The sequence below is a fragment of the Pinus tabuliformis genome, chromosome J (genome assembly GCF_031772625.1).
Source record: "Pinus tabuliformis cultivar Carrire ecotype Pingquan chromosome J, CPIR1, whole genome shotgun sequence".
In the NCBI taxonomy this organism is placed as follows: domain Eukaryota; kingdom Viridiplantae; phylum Streptophyta; class Pinopsida; order Pinales; family Pinaceae; genus Pinus; species Pinus tabuliformis.
The window spans coordinates 95,209,999-95,223,194 of NC_142295.1; the positions used below are offsets into that span (position 1 = coordinate 95,209,999).

At 37.8% G+C, this 13,196-nt stretch overlaps 1 protein-coding gene across 3 annotated transcripts in view; it reads right to left on the minus strand.

The window, feature by feature from the left end:
* The window catches only part of CHR4 (chromatin remodeling 4), a 349,593-nt gene extending 336,768 nt beyond the window's left edge, over positions 1–12,825 (minus strand). Inside the window, exons 1-2 of one of the 3 annotated variants that reach the window (XM_089377269.1) lie at positions 12,582–12,825; positions 12,314–12,436 (exon numbers count right to left, since the gene is read on the minus strand). The gene's annotated coding sequence lies outside the window, so the exon portion shown is untranslated. The other 2 variants (XM_089377268.1, XM_089377270.1) reach the window with 2 other exon arrangements.
* Between the last annotated feature and the right edge of the window lie 371 nt (positions 12,826–13,196).

Below are 13,196 nucleotides of genomic sequence, written 5' to 3' on the forward strand. Positions count from 1 at the left end.
CTAAATCCCAAGCAAATAACCTTAGAGTTTTTTATTTATTTTTATTTTTTTAAGGATATTTGCCACCTGTATGAACCATAAAAAGCAAATACTCTATTTAGATTTTTAGTTGGATAACTTATTACTAATCTGTAGGCTCTATAGTTGTATAAATTCATTATTAATTACCTATAGGCTGAATAGCACACGACAATTCTTGTAGGAAAGGTCTGACACATCAAAATTTTAATTTTCAATTTTTCATAATGCAAACAGGAAAGCTTTGAGAGAATACATAGATAATGATAATGGTTGTGTCCATTAATAATTTAATTAGATCAATCCAATCCAACTCTAGATGAAGAGTCCTCTTAGAACAATATGATACATGGACTATAGCATGTTCTCAAATAATGTATAATATTCATTTACCATTGTAACTAGATGGGAATTTTTAGATTTTGAAGCTAATTTCAAGGAAGATGACAAGTTGACCATGATGAAAAGTTGAAATAATCAAATTATGAACATGTAGACCCATTTTTCGACATGTAGTTAGACTCAATCTACATCATCATATCAATAGAGTGACCATTGATCAGATACTCAATTTTGTATTTACAGTTATTCTTTTCTGTATAAAGCATGATGCATCATGACTTCGGTCTTCAGATTTATAAGTTATCTAATGAGTTCAGATCTAATGTTTTGATTCATGGATGGTTTTCATTTTTAACTTCGAATCTTTTTTAATTAAAAAAATATTATATTTTTTTTGTACATGGTGTTTCCCCACCGTATAAGCATCCTGGATTTTCAAAGATCTGCTGGATCCATATCCAGATCAGAATCTGGATCCATATCCATTTCCATTTCCTGGTAACTTAGCTTTCAGCCCTTCTATGGCTGCATTGGAAATCTGCATATACCTGATGTTTGTTGCCATGTGCAGTGAGTATAGTGTAGATAGGAATTTTCATTTTTCCATCTGTACAGTTAGTATTTTAAAATTGAGTCCAATAAATGGGGTCTTAGGTAGAAGTTTGGCCATGTTTGGGAGTGACCCCGTGCCTAATGAGTCGATGCATCTGGTCTGATTCTAGCATTCTTGGCAACCCAAAGGGGAGCACAGTCCCAAAGTTGCAGCTGACTGTTGATGTCATTTCCTTGTTCTTTGCAGCTTAACCCATTGCCAATGTTCATGTGCTTGAAACAACAACGAAAATTCCAGACTCCATTTTGCCTTCTGAAAATCTCCTTCAGAATCGTACTTGAAGGCTAGGTCCTTGGACAACTTCCAAGAATTTTAGCCTTGCATAAGAAAAAATCAACTACATATAAGAGTGCAGAGACCTTTTCCACATTGTGTCAGCCCCACATATTGAGTTGGTCACCTATGTGGGGAAGGAGGCCTCCATTTCCCTCCTCCATTGCTTTCACCTTCTCCACATTCTGCACCTCTGCATCCTCCTTCATCCACACTTTGCACCTCTGCATCCACCTTCACTCCATGCCCTGCATGCCTAAATCCTCCCTTTTTCCTTCCTCTGCATCCCATTTTCAATGCAGAATGCAAAGCCACGACATGCCTTCCATTTTCTCCACTCTTCAGCATCCTTCATACCTGTGCATCCCCACTTATCCTCCACATTGTTTCCATCCTCTACATCTCCACGTTACCTAACCCTTTAATGCAAAATGTGAAGCCCCAAGCTCCGAAACTGATACTGAATCCGGCTATCAAAGAAAATATTAACAGATTGTACATTCAAGTCACCTGGACATCACCTCCAACGAGCCGAGGCTCAAAGATATCCTTCTCCCTAGAGAATTTTTTAGATTAGCGGAATGGCATCATCGTTTGACCCCCTTATACACATGGTCATTGGATGCACACACAAGATCCCTTTGGGACAACTTTGGGTTGACTCACATCGACTCCAGATAGAGACAAACCACCATATACCACGATCTAATAGGATCCACTAGGTGTGCTAACTTCACAGGCCGAAGACAAAGGTGCACCTTATTTTTTAGTGGCCCCCATACTATGAGATCAAAGGACACTATCACTGCGTCTATAGGGACTTGGGGGGGGGTCTCCCTTTACTTTCTTCCAATACTAGAACCAGAGATGCTTATCCTCTTCATCAGAGAGATCTTCTACCACACAGATCTCAACTATTGCACACCATGCCCTGCCATGGGATGACCAGACCGATCACCTCAAACTTCCTTCTTGATCCATCAAATCATGGCAACAAACAGCAAGCAACATTCCAAAGTGCATTAGATAGAAAAGCAGTGAGACCCCAAGAATCTCCTCGACCTCCTCCTTTGGGAGACCAGCAGATACTATCGAGACCACCTCAGTGGTATCAATCTACACATCAAGCTACACATTCTCAAAGCTTTAGAGAGAGCAACTCCAGACAAATTCAGAGTATAGCACCTCCTACCCATTGGACTACCACCCGAACCCAAAGCAACATGAGATCCATTTGTTGTTTCCTTCTTTCGACCTCAAATGCTAGGAGTATCCCTCACTTGGATATCCCCTGCTGGATCATACAATCAAACCCCTCGATGGTTCCAAAGGCTTTGACAGTAAGCATGTGCTCTGTTTGCCCCAGTTACCCTCAACATCGTACCTTTTTTACAGTTTTATACATATGTTCTAATGTTATACTTATGTAGGTTTCTTTCTTTATATTTTTTTACGGCATTCGTAGGAGTTGTGCTTGCACTCCCACATTGTATTCATACTAGTTTGTACTCTTTAGTCCCATTGACCTACGCTTGTGGTCATTCGATGAACATTTATATAATTATCTTATCTTATCTTATCTTCCATTCCTATAAGTCCAAAAAACCTCTACATCACAAATTTCCTTCCCTTTGTGAACTAAGACTTGGCCTAGAACAGATGGACTTGCTACTAATACAGCATGATAGGTAGCAATAGACGGTTCATTGACTAGAAAAGTACAAAAGTGGCCAAAATTAACACGAGCATGTATTGTGGAGGGGGAGCATTGAATCTTTAACACTTACACAGTAAAATCAAGGTATGTGTTGGTATTTAAACAATAAAAAGATTTAACGCTCACTTTGATGATACATGAAGGAATGGGTAAATGAAGTTCATGAGGCTCCTGCTAAGTCCTCATGGCAAAAAGGAAAGCAGATGGGACACTTACAATAGCCAAGGGGCCCTCAGTTTGGATCAAGGATAGAATATAATCAGTTCTCTTCAGAAAAGAAGGGAATAATCTGAGAACCTTGCCTTGACATATTTGCTATGTTGCATGGGTTCCCGAACCCGGGGGTGGGGTTCTCGAACCCGTCCCGGGTTCTCGTCCCCAAGTACCAGATTCGGGTTCGGGTGCTTCTGAGAAGAACCCATAAGAACCAGGTTCTTCTATGAAGAACTGGGTTCTTCATTAAAAAAAATTGGGTTCTTTTGTCTTGACGGGTATGGAGAACCCTGATGATGGGTACTTGGAACCCCAAAATCGGGTTCTTTTGGGTTCTTTTGGGTTCTTTGGGGTTCATTTTAGTTTTTATTTTTTAATTTTTAATTAATTTAATGGGCTTCCCCTAATATTCTAGGTAGTTAGTTCTTCATCTTGCGAGAGGAATTGGAGTACTTATGCCTTTATCCATTTAGTAGAGAGAAATATGTTGGGCTCAAAGAAGGCAGAGAACTTAGTGTACGTTCATAGCACACTTCGTCTCATATCTCGAAAAGACCCTGGATACAAGGAGGGTCCTTTCAAGAGATGGGACCAATACACAAACGATGCTATGTGTGTGGACGAGGAGATACAACCAGATGGCCTTATTGAGCTACCTCCAGCTGCTATGGATGAGCAAGAGACTCAAGATGAGAGTGATCCCTACCTGGAGAGCATGTTAACTGAAGATCTGAGTGATGTTGATGACATGGCTTGAGGAAGCCATTGTTCACTATTAGATATTTTTATTTTAGTATTTTAAAATTTCCCAGTTCTTGTTTGGAGATGCCTTAAGACAAATTTTCAATGTAGTATGACAATGGACATATATCATGATTCTTATTAATATGTAAACTCCAATTTGCACTTAATATCAGACTAGAAATTTTGAAATTTCATTGTGAATGTTGAATGTTCAATGATGTGCATGTTTAAATATTTAAAGTTTAAATCATAAATATTTTAGTTTTCTTGTTTAAAGTTGAAAATATGCAAATTCATATATATTATAATGTATAAAATATAATATTTATATATTATATATATAAATTATAATATACCCCCGACGAACCCACGCACCCTGTTTCAAAAAATGACGTACCCGTCCCCGTCCCTGCACCCGTACCCGTCCCCGAACCCACGTTTCCTAGCATATTTGTAACTAAGGCCATTCAAATCTTCCCTTTCCCGCACATTTCCTTCAGTTAAATATTTGTAACATTGTTTTGTTGGTATCATAACCATAAAAACAAGGTTTGATTGACTTTTCCTTTGTTTCTTCTTCCAAGATTTCCCTGATATTCATGCTCTGTGGGAGCCCCATCCATGATTCCAGAGAGATGTGCTTGTGAGAGCAAATGTAATTGAATTCGTCATTTCTTTAAGGCATTGGATTTATTGTAATGCCATAAGGCAACAATTTTTTAGACTGTTTAAACGATTCATTTTGGGATCTCGCTTATATTTTGATCAACTTCCCTAGAGAGATACCAAGGATTACATAGTTTTTATGACATGTCTTTCAAGATTTGAAGCAGAGTTTTAAGCATGTAATCCTCCTCAAACAATTTTAATATTACAAAGTTTTAGTCCTTCTGAGGTTTCTGGAAGACCTGTCCATTTTTTTGCTTATTTTCTTATTTAAGTTTTTTGAATATTTCTTGTTACTTATATCATAAAACACTGGAGGCAAGAGCATTCAACTTCTGAATAAATCTTTCATTTATAAATATCCTTTCATATCTTGCAACAGTTAAACTTGCCTTGTCTTTTCTCAGGCAACAATGAATGCTTGAAATGATTATCTAGTCATATCAAGAACATTGTTATATTTGTTGAAGCTCAAGTTTTTTGTTAATTTTCTTATTTAAATTCCTTGAATATTTCCTCTTTACTTATATCATAACACACTGGAGGCAAGAGCATTTGAATTCTGAATAAATCTTTCATTTATGAATATCCTTTCATATTTTGCAACAGTTAAAGTTGCCCGGTTTTTTCTCAGGCGATAATGCATGCTTGAAATGAATATCTAGTCATATCAAGAAGCTTGTTTTATTTGTTGAAGCTTGAGACAGTGTGGAGGTTTACTGTTTGGTACTTTTCCATTTCATACATTGTCATGATCAACAATAACAGTGATTATCATTCACAAAGATTTCAGAGAGGAGATGGCACCCTCAGCACTGGTCCTTTTTGTTGTCAGCAAAAGTGATCATCAAATTGTTACTTGTGCAAACTTGAGCATTTTTATTTCTCACATTTTCTGTGTTTCACATTTCTAGTAACATAGATTTAGGGTTACCTAATTTTATGACACATAACTCTAGGATATCACAAAACTAGATAAACAAATCTAAGTTACTGGATATGAGTCTAGAAGTCTCCCAAAAGAACATAATCGTTTCAGATACTGGAGCAGAGGGAAAACACTACCAAAATGTTTCTGGGCCATTTCCTTATTTTTGAAAAGGTAATTTAAGCATCCAGAAACATCAATCCCACGTTTTGGCCCACACCTGAAACGATTCAGTATTTCTGGAAATGTTGCAGGCCCAAACAGTGACATTTCAAGCCAAATAAATTGGAAAAAAAAAACACAAAAAGTGCAAAAACAAGACCCTAAGAGCATCTACACCAACCCTAACCCCAAAAATGAGCCTCAAAACTTATTAAAAATGTCTCTTGGGCTTCCCTTAAGTGCACCAATACTGAATACTTTCTGAGGTCTTTCTCTATCTGCATTTGACCCTCTTTTTGTTATTTCATCGTGAGCGAGTTAAAAATGAAGATATGCAGAATCTCTTGTGTTAACTGAAATTGCACTCCCAAGATCACATCCACTGCCCCTGTGGGTATTGCAAGCATATATGACACTAGCTCGTAATCCCCCATCACTAACATGTCTATCTCCATGTGTCTGTGTCTGTGTGTCTGTGGTTTCCCCACCACTTTGTATTCATTTTTTTTCCAATTTGTTGTATCTGTTTCTCCCCATGTTTCCATATCCATTTCCATTTCAATGCAGCTTAGAAACAAATAGAATTACTCAACAAGGGAGAACAGAATATAAACAATAAAATCAAATAACAAAAATAACAAATTGGGTCCACATACATTTGAATGCTCAACACAAACATAATAGCATTATGGTCACAAACCTATACTTGCTCTTTCCTGTAAGGCAGAGGAAACAAAAGAGCTTTTGTAAAAGACTAGCCCTAATGTGGTCGATCAAATTCCATTGTTTTACTTTGTCCCTATCAAGAAAATGTGGAGATACACCAGACATCATAAGTAGTAACTTTATGTGATTGATGGTGGATAATATGGGATTATAAACCCATTTTATATGAAATTGGAGTGAAAATTGTGATGACAAGTTGTTCTTTGTTTCAGTCCTTAACTCCAAACCCGGAATGCATACAAAATATTAATGGACCATTTTGTGTCTACCACACAAGTTTTGGCATTACTATATTTAGGAATGAAAACAATGGTCAGCACCACAAGTTATAAAGTCCACCACTGTGTATGAATGGTGGACATCAAAATGTCACAACCCTACATCCACTTTTATGTGCAACAATGGTCAGTCACTTCAAAATCCATTATCATGCTTAGGGGGTCATATGCTAGGATCCAAAATTATCCAGCACATCATTCCAAAATTCTAATCGAGGATCCAATAGAGAGAATGAAATGACCATCATTCTCCCTATATTTACATCCCTAAATAAGTCAATGGTCATTCTCCCTACATTTACATCCCTAACTTTTCCCTAGCCAAACATGATTCTACTACTACAGACAGTAGCTGCCAAATTTTAGGTGACTTCAATGTTGTCGATGATAACTATATTCTATTACTCATTCTATTTATTTCATTTTACCCCAATGACATAGAGTGGCTAGGCCTTTTTTGAGTTACTGTGTTCCACATAGCAAGGATTTATGAAGTGAACATGGAAAGTAGATACCCTGCATTTCCTGGCTCTTTTCTTGGAGCAATATAGTTCAGTCAAGTTCTCTCTTATATTCACTTTCCTTAAATATTACGTTGCTTTTTAGTCATACATAGCTTAGACATATTTCTCTCGAGAGATGCATCAAACACCCCCTCAGTAGTTGTACCTTGTATGTTGATTTGTTTTTCAGTCCCATTGACCACTTCTGCTCACTTAAGGACTTAGGCCATCAATAAAATTTCATTCACTTTCTAAAACGTGACCAAATTGTCTCTAGTTTCCAAGAAATTTGATTCAATATAAGCTGCTGCATAAATAGCTATTGTTAATGCATAAAAACAATAATTTCTGCATTTCCATGGAGTTACCAGACTATTGACATTAGTCGCTGGAAATGAAGAAACTTACTAATGACGTACAAGAATAACAAATAACATCAGTTTTTTCCAGATAGCAAGAGACTTGCACACATAATGTTCCTTTCACCATTCTAGATGTTTATATTTGTCAGAAAAGGCAGTTGATAGTATTGACAAGTGCTCCTTTACTTCCATACATACCAGTTGTTTGTTGTTATGAGTTGCTGCATCGTCTACTTTTAAATATTTTGGGGACAAAGCAGGGTTGAAAAAATGTTGTTTGATCTGTAGTGTTGTATTTTGAAACTATAACCGCTACAAGAACTTGTATAAAGTTTAAACAACTAAATGTTAATGTTTTGGGTAGCATTGGGAGTATTCTCACATGTGTGGCGAGTGGGCTAAGTGACGAGGCTTGGCACCCATAGACCCATGGTATTTTGATGACCCATGGTATTCTGATAACCCATGGTATTGACCCATACTCTTTCTTGTGGTCAGCAAGAGAGCATCTTGTCAAAGGAGAAGGCCGAGTAGGCCTTGGACCTTTGAGGGCCGAGAGGGTCTGTGGAAGGTGGCTTGGCAAGAGCATCTTGTGGAGGAGAAGGTTGAGTAGGCCTCAGACCCCTTAAGGGCCGAGAGGGCTTGTGGAAGGTGGCCGGCAATAGAGCATCTTGTCAAAGGAGAAGGCCGAGTAGGCCTTGGAACTTTGAGGGCCGAGAGGGTCTGTGGAAGGTGGCTTGGCAAGAGAGCATCTGGTCGAGGAGAAGGTCGAGTAGGCCTCATACCCCTTGAGGGTTGAGACGGCTTGTGGAAGGCAAGTTGGCCAAGAAGGGTGAGTAGGACTTGGACCTTTGAGAGTTGTGAGGGCCTATGGAAGGTGGCAAAGGAACATGCGAGCATCTTGTGGAGGAGAAAGTCGAGTAGGCCTCAGATCTGTAGAGGGCTTGTGGAGGGTCAAGAGGGTTGTGGAGCGCATGGCTACATGGGAGCGAGAGCGGAAGTGACATTTTCAAAAGTGGGAGCAGGAGCAACATTTTCAAAAGCGAAAGCAAGGACGACATTTTCAAAATCTTCCATGTCAGGAGCAATTTTGGGAACCAATTTTATATAATTATTTTTATATATTTTGATGCATATATGTCAACAAAAGCATGTAGAATGATGAATTAGTGATAAAAAAAACATAAAAACATGGACTAAACCATATAACATCATTCATCTAGTAGTTATAATATTCATCAACCACGGGTCCACAAATTACAAGTTCTCATTTATATAGCATGTAAGGGTGCACATAACCAAAATAGCATCGAGTGCAATCCATCTCTGAACCGAAAATACATCAAAAAATAGGATCTAGATGGCCTCTAGCATCCAAAAAAATCATGCTACAACAAATACCTACATATCATCAAAATCATTGCCTATCTTGGGATCTTTGTCATTAATATCACCCTCTAAGCATTAACATAGGATAGAAAAAACATAGCATATTAAGTCAAGATTTTGTTTGAGTGATGGGTACATTTTTAGTAGGGTCATAATAGAGGAGCTCGAGAACCAATGTCACTAACATCAAGGTACATAGAGGGCTTGGTGCTCTTGATTAAATAAGAGTTCCATACCCTAGTACATGACAAAATGCAATTGAAACATTGCAATCCCCCCAATCCTAAAATCCTATTGTTGGCAAGAGAGCACAGAGACATGCAGGGACACGAGACATTGAGAAAGAGATTCTCTCAAGTAAGCAAGAGATCTACATGAGTAATATTGTAAATTTGTTTTAAGTGTCAGTTGTGTTGGGTCCTACACAGGACCATGAAGCACCAAAGGAGATCCAGATAAGCCAGGTTAGGAACGGATCTATGGGCTTGATCCATTGGATCAGATCCAGGATAATTGTTGTATATGTAACTTTTCAAGGGCCATTATCCCAATAAGGGAGCCTGAGTAGGTTTTGAAAAGAATTTAATTAAGAATTGTTGATTGGGCAGAACTTGTGTGTAATATGTTTACTTTGCATGATCTAATTGCTAGTTTTCTAAGTTCCACTGTGCCAAATTTGTTTCTGTTTAGGCACATCAATGTGTTTCAATTAATTAGCTAATTTGAAACTGTTACCAGATCTGGTGTGTGTGTGTGCACTGAGTCTAGTGTCCAAAATCTAACACAAATCGCCAGGGGTCAAACTAATATGCTCTATCTTCCAACTCCATGCCTGAGCATTAAAAATTCATTCTATTAATAAAACAGCAAACTGAGCTACTTTTGTATTCCCAGAGTTGTGATAAGATAATCCCACATGACCAGATGTTTCCCGGCAACATCAACTTTGAAGTTGAAACATTGCCACCAATAGCCCCAGGAACTTCAGACTCTTCCAGTATGGATAATCATTCACTGACAATGATATCCATTGCCCTTTGCAAAATATTAACCACATGTTCGTGTCATTTGAGAATTCAGAAACTAATATTTCTGTCTATAGTGTCAAAAAACTGAATTCAGACCTGACAAGCTTACACATTCCTTATTGTTAAAAAGCCTGACCATAATAAGATTATTTTTAGAGATAAATCAGGGAGCAGCTATGACACGTGACATAACCACTACAGACGTGGAAGTATAGAGAAGTTTAAACTGATATCCTGGCATATCTTGCTATTAAGCTGAAAGTTTGTCAACAAAAACTTCTAGCCTGAATACCATTCAACTGCAAAACCAAAATTCAGGAATAGTCCTCTTAGTCGCACACTATAGAGATGATGCATCCACCTTTTATCATGTAACTCGAAATAGTGCCACTTTAGAATCATTATTTGAAATAAAGAATTCAGCTACCATATACCATGTAATTGATATCTGCCTAATTTGTTGTTAAAGCAATACCAATCAATGATTTCACACTTAATTTATCTGTACTTTACTGACATTAAAAGCAACAGAATTTGGCACGGTTTTATAGTTATAGTTCTTCACATTGAACTTTCAGTTCCATTCGCTGACTTGGTATCTACATGCCCTGCAACTGAGGGATTACAACCAGCTTTGACTTATGGGATGTTTAACCTACACAAAGTCAAGAAAAATTTACTAAAATGAAAAATTTCTAGTTATAGGAGAGGATAGGGACCTTTTAAAAACTTGGAATAAAGGGATATTTTGAAGTCAAAATGTTTTTGATGCTGCTGGATTTGACCAGGAAAACAACACCTGATGAAAATGACAATTCTATTTTTTTCATTTTTTCATCATTGATAATTCAAGGGATTTTGCTCTATTAGCATACGTTATAATGGCTATGACAATGATGTTTTATAATCTAGGATATGGTAGCTATTATAATTGCCTAGGAAGGGTGCCACTCCTGCTTCCGAAATGTACCGGCATCTTGGAATCACTGGTTTTGTAAAAAAAAAAATCCGAACCAATTCAGTTTATGAGAAAACGTTCCATATGTGATGGATTAGTTTCTAGGAAGAGGAAACAGATCCTCTCTTGCTAAAAAAAGCCAATACGAATACAAAACAAGGCCAATCTGGAATAAGAATGGATGTGGCACAAAAGAGAATGGGGGAGGTGCCCTCTACTAATGGAAGAAAACATAAACCTTAGAACACCTAATGCAAACTCAGAAACATTCATTTTGACATTTTCATTATGTGTCTATTGTACTTGTTCGATATACCATTTTCCATATTTGAGGTCCACCATATTATACAAAAGTTGTGACTATGAAATGTGACAATATAACTCCAATTCCTATACCTTACAAAGAATTTCCCATGTTCTACAGACAAAGCTGAATACCGGATATTTAACTCACAAGTAAACCATTTTCCATATTTGAGGTCCACTATATTGACCATAACGTGCAAAAGTTGTGACAATGAAATGTGGCATTATAACTCCAACGCCTATACCTTACACCAAGAATTTCTTATATTCTATAGCCAAAACTGAATAGCTGATATTTAAACTCGAAACAATGAGGCATTTAGAAAACACTTGCGACCAAAAAGCGAGCAAACAACCTGGGATAATATGACAAATTAGGATAAGGGGAACATGTTCAGGCAATTGCTGGAGAAAATATTAAAATGATAGTCGTATAACTGACAAATGCTCAAATCAAATTTGTTTACCACCTTTCAAGCTTAGTAAGCTGAACAAGAGGTTATGCCTCGCCATACTGCGCAAAAATGTGAGCATTGAATTTGGGCAGCTCAAAGGAGCTTATAGTTTCTCTTGAATTTGACAACCATAGAGAATGTTTTGTGTTTATTTTGACATCAAAAAATGTGTGGATTTTCCTTGGAAGATATCAAAATTGCAATGCATTCCAAGAAATCAATCCCCCAAAGTTTCTAGATATACGATAGAAATATATTTAATTGATATGTCTTGTGTACATATATAAACAATTAGTACACAGGTTGAGCAATGAAGAGCAGTTCAAATTTTTAGCCATGAGGGCAGTATAGGACGTCAAAATTCAACAGTATTTACAGGAGTGTTGATTGAGTAGAGTTGGGGGCAGCGCATGGAGGATCACTGGCACTCAAATTCACTTTGCCATAATGTAAATTTAAGTTAAGGTTCGCCGGAATAAGGGGCACTGATACTGAAATTTAACTTCAATGTACAGTATTTTGAAGCTGGGACTTTAATCTTGTGCGAGCATAAACAGAACCTAAAATGCTTCACAAACGTGTGCGCAGAACATGAAAATAAATTCAATAAACAGAGGAGCATTTGAACTTACCGGCCCACCGATTTTGTTCAGCGAAAACCCTCGATTTTCCACACAATGAGACGAAAAGAAATCGCCAGCCACGGGATCACAGCTCCGAGGCGAATCCGCAGGTCGCGGTACTCGGACGCAGGTCTAACAGTAGGAAATAAATGGATTTTAATTGTAAGGCTGTAACCCTGGATCGGACACCCAGGGCGTAAGAATAAGAACACAATAATAAAAATGGAGGCGAGGGTTTGAAAAGTAAGGGGTAAGAAAAAATTGAAAATATACGCACACGCCCGAATATCGAGGAGAACATAATAAAACTGAGAACCCCCGTTGTACGTCCAATGTGGCATCCGATAATTGGGCCGGACGGCGGGACGGGGTTGTTGATATTGTGACACGTGGCTGGGAAAGCCTGAGACTGCTGGCTTCGCGGAGGCATGTTTGCGTTCACACTGGCCTCATCGGGCATTTCTCGAGCGTAGAAATATATCGAACTAATTTCACACCGGGGTGGATCGGGGCATTTAGGGTGGAGTAAACAACCTGAACTGCTTTCTGTCCATACGAGGTGCCCTTCGTATCCGTACAGAGAACTGGTTACGTAGCGCATCGTCTTATGTAATTATTTTTTCCTTTTTTAAATGTGTTTTTCATATTTTTGAACCTTTTTCTCTTTACCGAGGCTTTCGACTTATTAATTTATTTGGAGTCTGATCTTGGTGAGAGGTAGTTGGCGGTAAGTTTGGGCCCGCTGGCTTCTCTCTCTTGAAACGACACTTCCATTGAGAAAGTAGGTTACAAACTTGAATTTAACAAACTTAAATTTAAAAACATTATAAATATAAAAAAATCCAACTAAGAAATATTTAAAAGGTATTCTATGGAATGCCACAACAATGAC